We start from the raw sequence: 14,908 nt of genomic DNA, 5'->3' as shown, positions 1-14,908 counted from the left end.
ATTTATGCCCTACGTTCCCGTTAATTCAGCTAGGGCATGAGGGGAGCACCTCTGCGATTGTTACTGCCGGGTCAGCCGGATGTGTACCTCAGACTGGGTGAAGCCAAAAGCTAGCGTTCTTAAGGGAATATTCGGTCAGTGAAAAAAAGATGACTTTTATCTAATTTGAAACATGCCCCCAGATGTTTATATCCTGCGTCTCATTTCGCAATTCGGACATGCACATTAGGGCCTGCGTACCCAGGGAAAGGAACCCTTAACGGAACTATTCTCCCTGGAAGATGTTTCTTACTACCCATGTAATATAACATAACTAGTTGGGTAGTTGTCTGTTCAAGCACTAATGACCCCTACACCTGGTCTCCATGCATACCCCGGTTTTTACATAACCGAGCGGGTATTCAGATACACTCTAGACTATCGGGTCCAGAGGTCGAAGCAAAAAGGTCCGCCGTGACAAATGATTTACAATCCGGCTAGGGACATTACATATGTCCCTTGAATTACATAGTCGCTAAGACTGATTCAATTCTTCTTCTATACCATCCAACATGCTGTCTAGCCTACAATCCTGTTGGGAATACTTTGCGGCTAATTCTACTTGATCATACACTAAACTGACGGGGATCTCTTTCCCATCAGGCCCCACAGGTCCGACCTCGGCCATGTGGTTCGGGTCCGCTTTGGTATAGCGCGTCTTCACCATAGCCCAGGCTTCCCTTGCACCTTGTCGGCAGGCGGATATCTTCCATAATCGGAAGCGCCGCCGCGCTCCCTTGAGCTTCTCTATAAGCTCCCCTATGCCTCCGGGCGGGGACGCGGATGGCCACAAGGCTTGGGCAATACCCTACTTCACCTGTCGAACTTGTTCGTGCAGTTGTGAGAGCTCTGGTAGAAGATCACCCGAAGACCCGGGCATCTCCTCCACGGGATGACCCGTCAGCATACCTGCAGACATAACTCTGTTAGCCGGCTTCTTCGCCGAACTCCTTTAAAAGTTCATTCAAGCACTTACTAAAAATACCGCGCCGAAGCCGTTTATTCTCCTTCACGGAGTCCGCAAGCTGGGCTCGGACATCTTTCAGTTCCACGCCCAGCCGGATATTGGCATCTTGGAGATCCTTTTTCTCCTGCCTGACTCGCGTAAGCACGCGCTCGCCAGCATTTCGCTGTCGATCATCACGTGCCGCATCCACCGCCACGGCCTCTGGGGCCACCTGCAACATCTATTGTTAGATTTGCATACATGCCGCATACTACCTGGTACCCGTATTCTTTGCAATGGAAACAAGTGTTACCAGAGGGACCCTTCTCGGACTCCTCCAACGCGGCAACAGCGGCCCCTAGCTGGCCTTGCACTCGTCCAGCTCTTGAGACAATTGGGAATTCTTCTCTGTAAGAACCTGCACAAATAATGATCCTTAAATCAGTTGTGTCAACTGTTTCAAGTCTCGGGGGCTACTGATACATATAATCGTTAGATTTGCCTACCCGTATATCCCTTACATATTGGTCCGTGGCTCTGGCTAGACCATTTTGAGCGGCACGGATGTACGCGTCTTCGGAATTGAAGGCATCAAATGCCTCTGGCAAGAAACAAGCGTCACGAAGCACGGCCCGGCGCCGCCTGTGATTCATGGCGCTCTCCACTTCGTAATTTGTAGCGGATAGTCTGTCTGCATCCTCTGTAGGAGGAACACCCGGCGTCTGCCCCACGTTAGCTTCCGCCTCTATGTCCGGCTCTGGAGCCCGACTGGTCGAGGCGTGATCGGCAACCTCTCCGGATATAGTCCGCCCAGCGTTTTTTCTGCTAGGAAACATGGACGTCATTATATTTTAAAGACGACAACCACGGAGTGAGGTTTTGTGTCATACCTCTGTGCCGGCATCTCCGTCCTGACTGCCTTCCTTTTTGGCCTACCCGGCTTCGGTGCCTCTTGTTGGCGAGTTGCTGCGGGTTCGGCACGGCGTCCCGAAGGCCTTCCCTGTAAAACACCATATGTGTATAGTAGGTGAAGTGCATAAAAGGGGATCCTTTTTGGGAGTTGGGACTTTGGTTTTCCTTACATGCGATGCAGGGAATAGTCTAGGATAGTCAGCCGTTATGGACAGGACACCATGGCATCATCGCAGCTCAATTGATAGAATTGCCTGTCTATCAGCTCCACGAATATGTCCGGATCCTCTTCGAGTCCGGGATCGAGGGCCCGGTCAGGGTCCTCCGGTTGTGGAGGTGGGCTGATGACCTCCCGTACAGCTTTTCGCAGTTCCTGCCGTGAAATGGCAAGGTGAGTACCTACGACGAAGAATGCGGGAAGGTTGGGAGTAAAGAGGTACAACTCACCCGGCTTGGAGGGTTGTACATGGAGAATCCATCCCGTGGCTTAATACGGATGAACTCCTCTTCCTCTCCCTTGAACAACTCGGACAAAATTTTGGCTAAAGCAGCAGCGGAGTCCGGTCCCTTGCGCCCGCAACGGGTGGCATCATCTTCCCTGTTAAAACACCACAAGGGGTGCCCTCGATATTGAAGTGGTTGCACCCCCCCCGCATTATGCATATTGACATAACCTCGATTATTGTCAATCCTGATTGAGCCAGCTCTTTAATCCGGTTCATCAGGCAAAAGACTTCTCCGTTGTCTTCCTCCTGGGGGCTCCGCGGGCGCCAGCTTCGGTGTTTCTTCAGAGGAGCATTGTTGAACTCAGGAAGACCCCGCCGAACAGGGTCTGGAAGGGGGACGTCCTCCATGTAAAACCACTCCGAAGGCCAGTCTTTGGACGTCTTCTTCGGAGTACCGGACATGTATCCGGTCTCGAGGATGCGCCATATTTCGGCTCCACCCACTTGATAAAGTGACCCCTTCTGTGTGCGGGGCACAAGGCAGAATAGCCTTTTCCACAACTCAAAATGAGCCTCGCAGCCCAAAAACAGCTAACAAAGGGCAACATAACCGGCGATGTGTAATATGGAAGCAGGGGTGAAATTATGCAGCTGGAGGCCGTAAAACTCTAGGAGCCCGCGGAGGAACGGATGAATTGGAAATCTGAGCCCCCTTAGTAAGTAAGGGACAAGGCATACCCGCTCCCCCTTAGAGGGACTGGGGAAGCTCTCCGCTTGCTCCCCGCCATTATAGATGGCGAGCCCGGCTCGAACGGGGACCATATACGCTGGAGGGAGAAATCCCTGGGTCTGCAACTCTACTAATCAGCTGTGCGGGACGGAACACTTCTCCCAATCACCGGGCTTATGGCTACGGGAGCGAGAGGAGGAGCTGCGGTGGCCGGCCATGATGGAATGGATTTTTCCGAGCGCGTTTCGATGGATTCTTGTCGTGGGAGGATGGTGTGGATTGGAACTAAGAATCCCCATCCCTTTAATAGACGATTTATTTACCTGGCTAGGGGGGCGAATGTAAAAACGCCCTGGCTCCTCGCATTCGCTCGACGCGTGGAAGATAGCCCTTACTGGGCGTAGAAGCCAAGAAGTCTAACATTTATGGGAGCCGGACACTACTTAGCAGATATTCAGGATTATGAGAAGAACCTGCCTTGCAATGCCGAAGACAATACTGCGCGCCGGACTCATCGTCATTGAAGCCTGGTTCAGGGGCTACTGAGGGAGTCCTGGATTACGGGGTCTCCGAACAGCTGGACTATATCCTTTAGTCGGACTGTTGAACTATGAAGATGCAGGATCGAATACTTCATCCCGTGTCCGGATGGGACTCTCCTTGGCGTGGAAGGCAAGCTAGGCAATACGGATATGTAGATCTCCTCCCTTGTAACTGACTCTGTGTAACCCTAGCCCTCTCCGGTGTCTATATAAACTGGAGGGTTTAGTCCGTAGGACAACAGACAATCATACCATAGGCTAGCTTCTAGGATTTAGCCTCTACGATCTCGTGGTAGATCAACTCTTGTAATACTCCTATCATCAGGAACAATTAAGCAGGACGTAGGGTATTACCTCCTTCAAGAGGGCCCGAACCTGGGTAAACATCGTGTCCCCTGCCTCCTATTACCATCCGCCTTAGACGTACAGTTCGGGACCCCCTACCCGAGATCCGCCGGTTTTGACACTGACACCGACCTCCCCTAGTTCAGCCGCATTCGCCCGACGTCTTCGTCACCTTCGCCGACCACCAGAACCGCCATCGCCACCGTCGCCCAAGCCGCCGTCGTCCATCGTCGCCGCTGTAAGCCACCGGATCCCCCCTCCACCATTCGATATGCAGTCTACAGCGTATATTAGAAGTAGTGAAGGGTTAGGTTTCTTAGATTAGATTGGTTTTAGTTTTGGTTTTATTCCGGTTTTGTTCCTGGTTTAGTTAGACCGACCCTATCGGTTTTTTGTATGAACCCGTACGCGTATTAGCCTATTCAACGCATGCGCACTGTTTAGTTTTAGAACGCTCACTGTTTCGGCCCGTTAGCGTGTTAGTTGTTTTTAGTTTTAATTTAGTTTCTATTTTTAAAACACAATAGTTCCAACCTTGAAAAATCTATATCTTTTAGGTTATTTAATTATTTTTGTTCATTCTTTTTTTTGTTAGTTTACAAATTTCCTATAGTTTCTGTAGAAAATAGTTTCGGCCATGTTTTAGTTTTTAAAAATTGTTTTATATTAGTTTTAGTCAGATTGGTATTTTTGCTATAAATTGAGCTAGATTTAATATTTTTAGGTGATTCTTTTTGTCACTGCTTTGTTTTGACCTTGCATAGCGGTAGGATTAATTTGGGTATTTATAGATTTTATTAAAAATAGTTTTACTCGAAAATAAGTTGTTCTATTTTTTTAGCTTGCTGCTGTTTTTTGTTGTTCTAGTTATTTTAAAATTTTATTTTACCTTTGTTTCTTTTTATTTCAGATTTGTTTCTGTTGTTTCAGAACGTGAACTTTTATTTACAAAAAAATAAAATGTTTATTTTATATTCTTGCTAGTTGTTGGTTTGGAGTTCTTCGAGTTTTCTTTGGTTTTGGTTTGATTGCTTTTGTGTGATTTATGTTAGCATGTTGTTATGTTAATGTGATTGCATGTTTGTATGCTTATATGATTATTGTTTGCTTCAATAGAATTTCCGGAGTGTGAAGCTTAGTATCACGAGTCACTAGCGTTTGAAGACCGTCAGCCAGGCAAGTCATTTGATCATGTTTTACAATACCTATGATTCTGTTGCATTAGAATTCTTTCCCCCCCCCCACCATGCATGCAGTAGGAGAATTTTAAGTTATGTTCTTTAGTAGTATCATGAGGTAGGATGAACTCAATTCCCCTTGTTACCATTGCCCGGGACAATGTAGTTTATTTTGCTATGCTCGTAGACGGGGTTGGTTGAGAGATTCATAAGGGAGATGTGAGAGAAAAGATGATGACAACCCCATGACTTCAAGCTCAAGATGGACTTAAAATTCACTACTGGGTGGAGGACGGTTGACGGGCACCCTGGAGAAACCAGCTGTAACACCCACAATGCGGCTATATCTCCCACGTGTCGGGGCACGACTTAGAGGCATAGCCGCATGGTAGGTTTGTCGCAAGAGGGGTAATCTTCACACAATCCCATGTACTGAATAGAAAAGGATAAAGAATTGGCTTACAATCGCCACTTCACACAAATACAAGGTAAACATACATCATCCAGAATACAATCAAGGTCCGACTACGGAACAAAAATAAAAGAAGACAACCCCAAATGCTAGATCCCCGATCGCCCCAACTGGGCTCCTCTACTGATCATCCGGAAAAGAAACATAGCAACGAAAAAGATCTTCATCGAGCTCCCACTTGAGCATGGGTAGCGTCACCTGCACTAGTATCATCAGCTCCTGCAACTGTTTGGAAGTATCTGTGAGTCACGAGGACTCAGCAATCTCACACCCGCGAGATCAAGACTATTTAAGCTTATGGGTAGGAAAGGGTAGTGAGGTGGAGCTGCAGCAAGCACTAAGCATATATAGTGGCTAACAAACGGAAATAACAGCGAGACGAGAAGCAACGCAACGGTCGTGAACTAGAAGTGATTCTAAAACTACTTACGTTCAAACATCACTCCAAAGCCGTGTTCACTTCCTAGACTCCTCCGGAAAGAGACCATCACAGCTACACACGCGGTTGATGCATTTTAATTAAGTTAAGTGTCAAGTTCTCTACAACCGGACATTAACAAATTCCCATCTTCCCATAACCGCGGGCATGGCTTTCGAAAGTTCAACACCCTGCAGGGGTGTCCCAACTTAGCCCATCACAAGCTCTCACGGTCAACGAAGGATATTCCTTCTCCCGGGAAGACCCGATCAGTCTCGGAATCCCGGTTACAAGACATTTCGACAATGGTAAAACAAGACCAGCAAGGCCACCCGATGTGCCGACAATCCCGATAGGAGTCGCAGGTATCTCGTTCTCAGGGCAACACCGGATGAGATAGGCTACGAGTAAAACCAACCCTCGAGTTTCCTCGAGGTGGCCCCGCAGGTGGCTCGGTTCGGACCAACACTTAGAGAAGCACTGGCCCGGGGGGGTTAAAATAACGATGACCCTCGGGTTGGCCGACCCAAGGGAAGGGTAATAGGTTGTTAGGCAAATGCAAAACAAAGGTTGGGCCTTGGTGCAGGAGTTTTATTCAAAGCGAACTGTCAAGGGGTTCCCATAACACCCAACCGCATAAGGAACACAAAATCAAGGAACATAACACTGGTATGACGGAAACTAGGGCGGCAAGAGTGGAACAAAACACCAGGCATAAGGCCGAGCCTTCCACCCTTTACCAAGTGTATAGATGCATTAAATTAAATAAGAGATATTGTGATATCCCAACATATCCATATTCCAACATGGAACAACCTTCAACTTCACCTGCAACGAGCAACGCTATAAGAGGGGCTGAGAAAAAGCGGTAACATAGCCAAACAATGGTTTGCTTGGAAGGTGGGTTAGAGGCTTGACATGGCAATATGGGAGGCATGATATAACAAATGGTTGGTAGCGCGACATAGCAATAGAGCGAACAACTAGCAAGCAAAGATAGAAGTGATTTCGAGCCGGGGCGTTACACCAGCGGATGGCCGGGATGCATGGAGCCATGACATCTTGTGGAAAGCTTCACCTAGCCACGAAGAGACGGATGGATACACCTTGACCGGAAGCTTACCTGTGCAGCCGCAAGCCATTATGGGCTCTGGCTAGGTTGACCTTAGGCGTGACTCTGGACGGACCGTGCCAGCAGATGTAGAAGAACGGTAGGACATGGATGGGCACCGATAGTGCCCAGAGAAACTCTACGGAAGACCCTGTTTCGTTCGTCCCATCTTCAAACACCAGGCAGTGCGAGGACATAAAGGAGGGAACGAATCTTGCGGGTAAAGTGCACAAGACTCTGCAGAGTAACAACCTAATCGATTAGCCGTGTCCCCGGTTAAGGACAAATGAGCCTCTGGAAATTGGAGTATTTCGAAAATCTCAACACCGAACATAATTAATTAATTGATGGGTTATTAATAATTTCGGGTATGAGACACTGGTTGGCGGAACCATCTCATTAACAACCAACATTTTGTAGTAATTGCAAGCAAGTCCTTTGTTGTAGGGAAAAACTGGCTTTTTCACAAAAACATAAAACTTAGAGCCCCACAGCCAAATTGCATATAGTGTTAGTATTATTAATTTTTGTTCCCTCTATGACTTGCCGGCATATTCAAAATGCTGACCTACATGGCTGCAACGTCTCATGTTGCAGAGGAGTTTTCTGACTTGGAGTGAGGCTACGATCTACGCTTCCGCAGGTTTATTTACTTTATTTCTCATGAGTTGGCCTTCGGCCGAATTTATTATGATGTAATAAAGACTCAATATGAGAAACGTGTAATAAATTTATATCCAAAATCCTTGTGCATCCAAAATCCTTTAAACCAGTTTTGCCACATCAGTCCACCATACCTACCTATATGTGGTATTCTTTTGCTGTTCTAAACAAATTTGTATGTGCCATCTCTAATTTTCAAAATAAAATTTCTCTTTTGTGTGCTCGTACCGCTTATGAATCGGTAGGGGGTGGCTAATATATTTCCATGCTAGATATGTTATTCTCATGATGAGTGTTTATTCACTTGTCATTGCACGAGAGTAAGGCAAAGGTATTAGGGATGCCCAGTCCCGAAATGTAAAATGAATTTTCTTTATGTTGTCAAATAATAAATTCCTTGGAAAGTGTTGGTATAGAAAGCACCCGTGGATACGACTAGCCATGGAAAGTGAAAGTATGGTTGAAAAAGGAGTAAACTTTAATTTCTATTTGGGAACCACCTATGATATATCTAGCATGGAAAGTATTGGGAACTACTCGATCATTCTCGTTGACAGGAAAAGCATGCCTCCCAAAATGTTTTTATCTCTATGTTTTTTCGCTTTGAGCTCTAGCACCTCTACAAATCCCTATTTCCCTCTGCGAAGGGCCTTTCTTTTACTTTATGCTTTTTTATTTTTTATTTGAGTCTCCATCTTCTCTTATAAAGCACCAACTAAGGGGCACTATGATCGTTCTTGAGCATTGGGTGTAGCTAATATGCGAGTGTGTTCCATGAATGGATCAATGATTGAGCATGATGGGCTAGGGATAACTTATTTAGCGTTGATATTTTGAAAGACATGGTTGCTTCATGATATGCTTGAGTATTTAAGTCTCATGTAAAAACTAGACTATTGCTTAGAACCATAAAAAAGTCCAAATGCCCATGCTATAAAGAAAAGAATATGAGATGAGCATGTTAGGCAGCATTCCACATCAAAATCTATGTTTTTATCATTTACCTACTTGAGGATGAGTAGGAATTAAGCGTGGGGATGCTGATACGTATCCAATGTATCTATAACTTTTGATTGTTCCATGCAGTTATATTATCATTCTTGGATGTTTTATAATCATTTTATAGTCATTTTATATCATTTTTTGTAATAACCTATTGACATAGTGCCAAGTGCCAGTTGTTGTTTTCTGCATGTTTTTTTACATCACAGGAAATCAATATCAAACATAGTCTTTTGTGGATTTTTTTGGACCAAAAGACATCCAGTGGGCTGGAGAAGCACCCGGGGGGTGCTCCGAGGGGAGCACAACCCACCAGGGCGCGCCTGGAGGCCCAGGCACGCCCTGGTGGGTTGTGCCCACCTCGGTTGCCTCCCGAACCGCATCTTTACTATATAAATACCACAATATTCCAGAAACCCTAAGGGAGTCGACGAAAATCAATTCCAGCCACCGCAAATTCCAGAAACACCAGATCCAATCTAGACACTGATGTCTACTACACAACCTTCTTCTTGTAGACGTTGTTGGGCCTCCAAGTGTAGAGGTATGTAGGACAGTAGCAAATTTCCCTCAAGTGGATGACCTAAGTTTTATCAATCCGTGGTAGGCGTAGGATGAAGATGGTCTCCCTCAAACAACCCTGCAACCAAATAGCAAAGAGTCTCTTGTGTCCCCAACACACCCAATACAATGGTAAATTGTATAGGTGCACTAGTTCGGCGAAGAGATGGTGATACAAGTGCAATATGGATGGTAGATATAGGTTTTTGTAATCTGAAAATATTAAAGCATCAAGGTAGCAAGTGGTAAAAGTGAGCGTAAACGGTATTGCAATGCGTTGAAACAAGGCCTAGGGTTCATACTTTCACTAGTGCAAGTTCTCTCAACAATAATAACATAATTGGATCATATAACTATCCCTCAACATGCAACAAAGAGTCACTCCAAAGTCACTAATAGTGGAGAACAAACGAAGAGATTATTGTAGGGTACGAAACCACATCAAAGTTATTCTTTCTGATCGATCTATTCAAGAGTCTGTAGTAAAATAACACGAAGCTATTCTTTTTCGTTCAATCTATTATAGAGTTCATACTAGAATAACTCCTTAAGACACAAATCAACCAAAACCCTAATGTCACCTAGATACTCCAATGTCACCACAAGTATCCGCGGGTATGATTATACGATATGCATCACACAATCTCAGATTCATCTATTCAACCAACACAAAGAATTTCAAAGAGTGCCCCAAAGTTTCCACCGGAGAGTCAAGACGAAAACGTGTGCCAACCCCTATGCATAAGTTCACGAGGTCACGGAACTCGCAAGTTGATCACCAAAACATACATCAAATAGATCACGTGATATCCCATTGTCACCACAGATAAGCACATGCAAGACATACACCAAGTGTTCTCAAATCCTTAAAGACTCAATCCGATAAGATAACTTCAAAGGGAAAACTCAATCCATTGCAAGAGAGTAGAGGGGGAGAAACATCATAAGATCCAACTATAATAGCAAAGCTCACGATACATCAAGATCGTGCCGAATCAAGAACACGAGAGAGTGACAGAGAGATCCAACACATAGCTACTGGTACATACCCTCAGCCCCGAGGGAGAACTACTCCCTCCTCATCATGGAGAGCACCGGGATGATGAAGATGGCCATCGGAGAGGGATTCCTCCCTCCGGCAGGGTGCCGAAACGGGTATAGATTGGTTTTCGGTGGCTACAGAGGCTTGCGGCGGCGGAACTCCCGATCTAGGTTATTTTTTGGAGGTTTCAGTATATATAAGAGGTCACTACAAAAATACACTTCCGTGTTGATATGTGTTTGTCATAGTAGGTCACGTTTTCTGTCATGCATGTACATCCATGACAATTTTATGACAGAGTCAAGATAGTCATATGTGTGCTATCGTAGAAGTGTTCCATGACATTACCAAAAATATCATCACGGAAGTGTCCACTTCCATGACGATAAATCGTGCGTCACAGAAGTGCTTTCGTCAAGGGTGACCGACACGTGGCATCCATCGTAACGGAATTTCCTTAAGCTATCGGGTCCGGTTTTGGATCCGATAACCCGTTAACAGCCCCGACCAATGGGGATTTTCCACGTGTCAAATCATCATTGGCTGGAGGAAACACGTGTCGGCTCACTGTTGGGACAGATGTCATCCACTCATTGGACCCAAAGCGCCTATGATACGTCGACACGTGGCACGGCCCAACAGAGGCCCATTCCTGTGAAAAGGGTGGCCCGTTTGACTTGGTCAAAAGGTGGCAGGCCGGCCCACGGCAAGCCTGTTAACGGCCTATTCGCATATAGCCCATTTACAGCCCGCTAACCCAGGGCCCGTTTACGGCCTATCCGAATTAGGCCCAGTATCGTCATCTGGGCCATCCAATATAATTCTAGCCTGTTTTAACTTCTGGCCCATGTATGGCCCATGATGTCTTTCGGCCCATATGAGGCCCTTAGTAACTCTCGGCCCATTAACGGCCCGTGGTAAAACTGGCTCGTAATGAACAGTGTATCACTTTATGCCCCCATTAACGGCACGTGGAGAAACTGGCCCGTAATGAACAGTGTATCACTTTATACCCATTAACGGCCCATTATTCCATTGGGCTGTTTCCAGCCCATGTTATCTTTCGGGCTTCTCAGGGCCCATTTATTCTTGGGCTCATTTCCAGCACTCGTTTACTTATGGCCAGTTACTGTCATTTTCTGCTTGTGGGCCAAATTCAGCCCATGGTTACAGTCGGCCTGTTTGTGGCCCGTTAATATGTTGGGCCGTTTTCATAGCGTCATCAAATACGGCCGATTAACGACGGCCCGTTATGGTCGGCCCATGAACAGACAATTTCAGCTCTAGCCCATTTGCGGCCATAATATGTAGCGACCAGACCTCAAACAGTCTGATCTCTGTGCTCCGGTGTCATCCCTGGATCAGTAATGCTGACACCACACAGTACTCGAAGGATTTATAGCAGAGTAGCAATCACACACTTATTACATCGAGTGTCTCAAAAGAGAACTTATTACAATAAATATGGCTTAAGGCCATCTAATAACGATAACAACAGCGGAAAGCTGGGAAGAAAGTGAGTCCATCAACTCCAACGGCATCACTGAGTATAGAACCACGACCTAAAAACTCCTTAATCGTCGTCTGAAAAGTCTGCAACATTAACGTTGCAGCCCGAAACGGGTCAGCACATGGAATATGCTGGCAAGGTAACACATAGAGAGTAATGGAATGAAACAACTATACTATATGCATATTTGGCTGGTGGAAAGCTCTATGGTTACAGTTTTTGCGTAAAGCCAATTTTTCCCTACTTCAAAGGAATAAATTTAATTACTATCATGGTGGTTGTTAAACATTGAGAATGGTTGACAGCATTCTCAATCCCAATTAAGCATCATCATTAACAAACCCAACAAAATTAACTTTAGAGTAACATGTTGAGATTCTGAGATTCACATGATAATCCAGGTACTAGATACTCAAGATGTCCATAATCGGGAACACGGCTAACCATGATTAGTTTATTACACTCTGCAGAGGTTTGCGCACTTTTCCCCACAAGACTTGATCGCCTCCGTTGGATTTCTCGCACTACATGGTGTTTGAGAAACGGATGACCAAGACACAGTCTTTCAGAAATGCTAGCACCTTATGATGGATAGACCGGTACACCTACTTTCCCCTACATCTTCTAGTCTACCCTGTAAGAGTTCGCACGACTTAATCAACTATGCCAGAGCCCATAATGGCTTGTGGCTGCACACGGAAGTTTCTAGTATGAATAACCTCATGATCCCTTTGAGCCTGGGTGGCGGTCCAAAAGAAAAACAGGCAAGTCCTGAAATACCCAGGTGCCTTAATCCACCCAGATGTGTGTTTAGGTTGCCACCTTAGATAAAACATTAATTAACAATCTCACATCTGTCATGGATATCACTCACCCAATCCACGTCTACTAGCATAGCATGGCATAACAAGCAAACGTAGAAATAACTCCCAAAGGTTTGATAATAAACAGGTAATAGGTACTACCTCATCTACTTCCCATCCCACAATTTAATTAGATCCTAATCATGCAATGTGTGAGGATTGATCTAATGCAATAAAACTGGGTTGTAGAAAAAGGTATGATCAAAATGTTACTTGTCTTGCTGATGATCCGCGAAACCTAGAGATTCAAAGTAACAGGCGGCGCACTCCGGGTATTCTATCGCAGACAAACAAACAAGCATACAATAAGTACTCATCTAATGCACAGGTAAAACTCAAATAGAAGATCTAACCAGAAAGTTCAACTTAAGAACCCTGGTTTGCAAAAAGAATCAAATCGAACAAAGTAAAAGAAATCAAACGGCGAAAGAAATCAACTTCGTTCTAGTCATCTGGATCTCAGTCAAATTTTACAGTAGCAAAAACTTCTTTAAGTTTATTATTCGGAAAGAGGGTTTCGAGACGAAACTCCAGGCGCTTGAATCGCCTGATTCCGATAAACGAGCGAAAAGTTATACTAAAACGAAAATCAGATCAGAAATCGCGATCAGAAAATAACCGCGGAAAATCCGACGAAAAAGAAAAACGACGAACAGATTAATCGTTAATTAACCTACTCGGAAAATAATTAAAATAATATTAAAATAAAAAAAAAATTGAAAATAAAACCAACGAAAAAGAAAATAAATATTTAAAAAAAATCGGCACGGAAGTCGAGGCGGCGGCGAACCTCGGGCGGCGTGCAACTCCGGCGAGTCGGTGGCGGGTCCGGTGGTGGCGGGCTAGGGTTTCGGGCGCGGCGCGGTTATGGGCTGGGGCGCCGGGTGCCTCGCTATTTAAAGGCGCCCCCGGGCGGAGTCCCGCTCGGGTACGGCCCAAGTCGGTTTTTTTTAAATAATTACGCTCGGAATAAAAATAAAAAGAAATACTAAACGGACTCCAAAAATCATGAAATAAATTTTCCCGGGTTTCTAAAATCAAGCCCGATAAAGTGAACATTTATTTGGGCCCAAAATACAACTTTGAAAAACGCGTATTTTTCCTAAATTCAATTAAAAATACCGAAAAACTCCAAAATAAATCTTATTTGATTTTTTATTAAATCCTCAATATTTCTATATTTTGGGAAAGTCATTTTATTCCCTCTCTCATATTTTTGTAATAGAAATAATTGATGATAAAATAAATAAAATCAAATGATCCTGTTTACAAAATTTGAGAAAATTCAAATATGTAAATAACGAAATCCCCAACTCTCTCTGTGGGTTCTTGAGTTCCTTAGGATTTTCTAGGATCAAAACCAAAAGCAAAATAAAATATGATATGCATGATGATCTAATGTATAACATTCCAAATTGAAAATTTGGGATGTTACAAACCTACCCCCCTTAAGATGAATCTCGCCCTCGAGATTCGGGTTGGCTAGAAAATAGGTGAGGGTGGTCCTTGAGCAAACCTTCCTCTCGCTCCCAGGTGGCTTCATCCTCCGTGTGGTGGCTCCACTGAACTTTGCAAAACTTGATAACCTTGCTGCGAGTGACTCGGCTGGCAAACTCGAGAATCTTGACTGGTTTCTCCTCATAGGTCAAATTGTTATCCAACTGAATTGCTTCCAATGGCACTGTGTCTCTCAAAGGTATGTCAGCCATCTCCGCGTGACACTTCTTCAACTGAGAAACGTGGAACACATCATGAACTCCTGTCAATCCTTCTGGCAATTCCAACTTGTAGGCCACTTCTTCCATACGCTCCAAAACTCGATATGGCCCTACAAATCGTGGCGCTAACTTCCCCTTAACTCCAAAGCGCTTAATCCCTCGAAGTGGGGATACTCGAAGATAAGCTCTGTCTCCGACTTCGTAAACTGTCTCCTTGCGTTTAGAATCTGCGTAGCTCTTCTGCCTGGACTGGGCTACCTTGAGCCTATCGCGAATCAACTTCACCTTCTGTTCAAACTCTTTAATCAGATTTGGTCCAAACAACTGGCGGTCTCCAACTTCGTCCCATGACAACGGTGTCCTGCACCTCCTTCCGTACAGAGCTTCGAAAGGGGCCATCTTCAAACTGG

This window comes from Triticum urartu, chromosome 5 (genome assembly GCF_003073215.2).
Source record: "Triticum urartu cultivar G1812 chromosome 5, Tu2.1, whole genome shotgun sequence".
Classification (NCBI taxonomy): domain Eukaryota; kingdom Viridiplantae; phylum Streptophyta; class Magnoliopsida; order Poales; family Poaceae; genus Triticum; species Triticum urartu.
Note: the sequence above shows the minus strand (reverse complement) of the source record.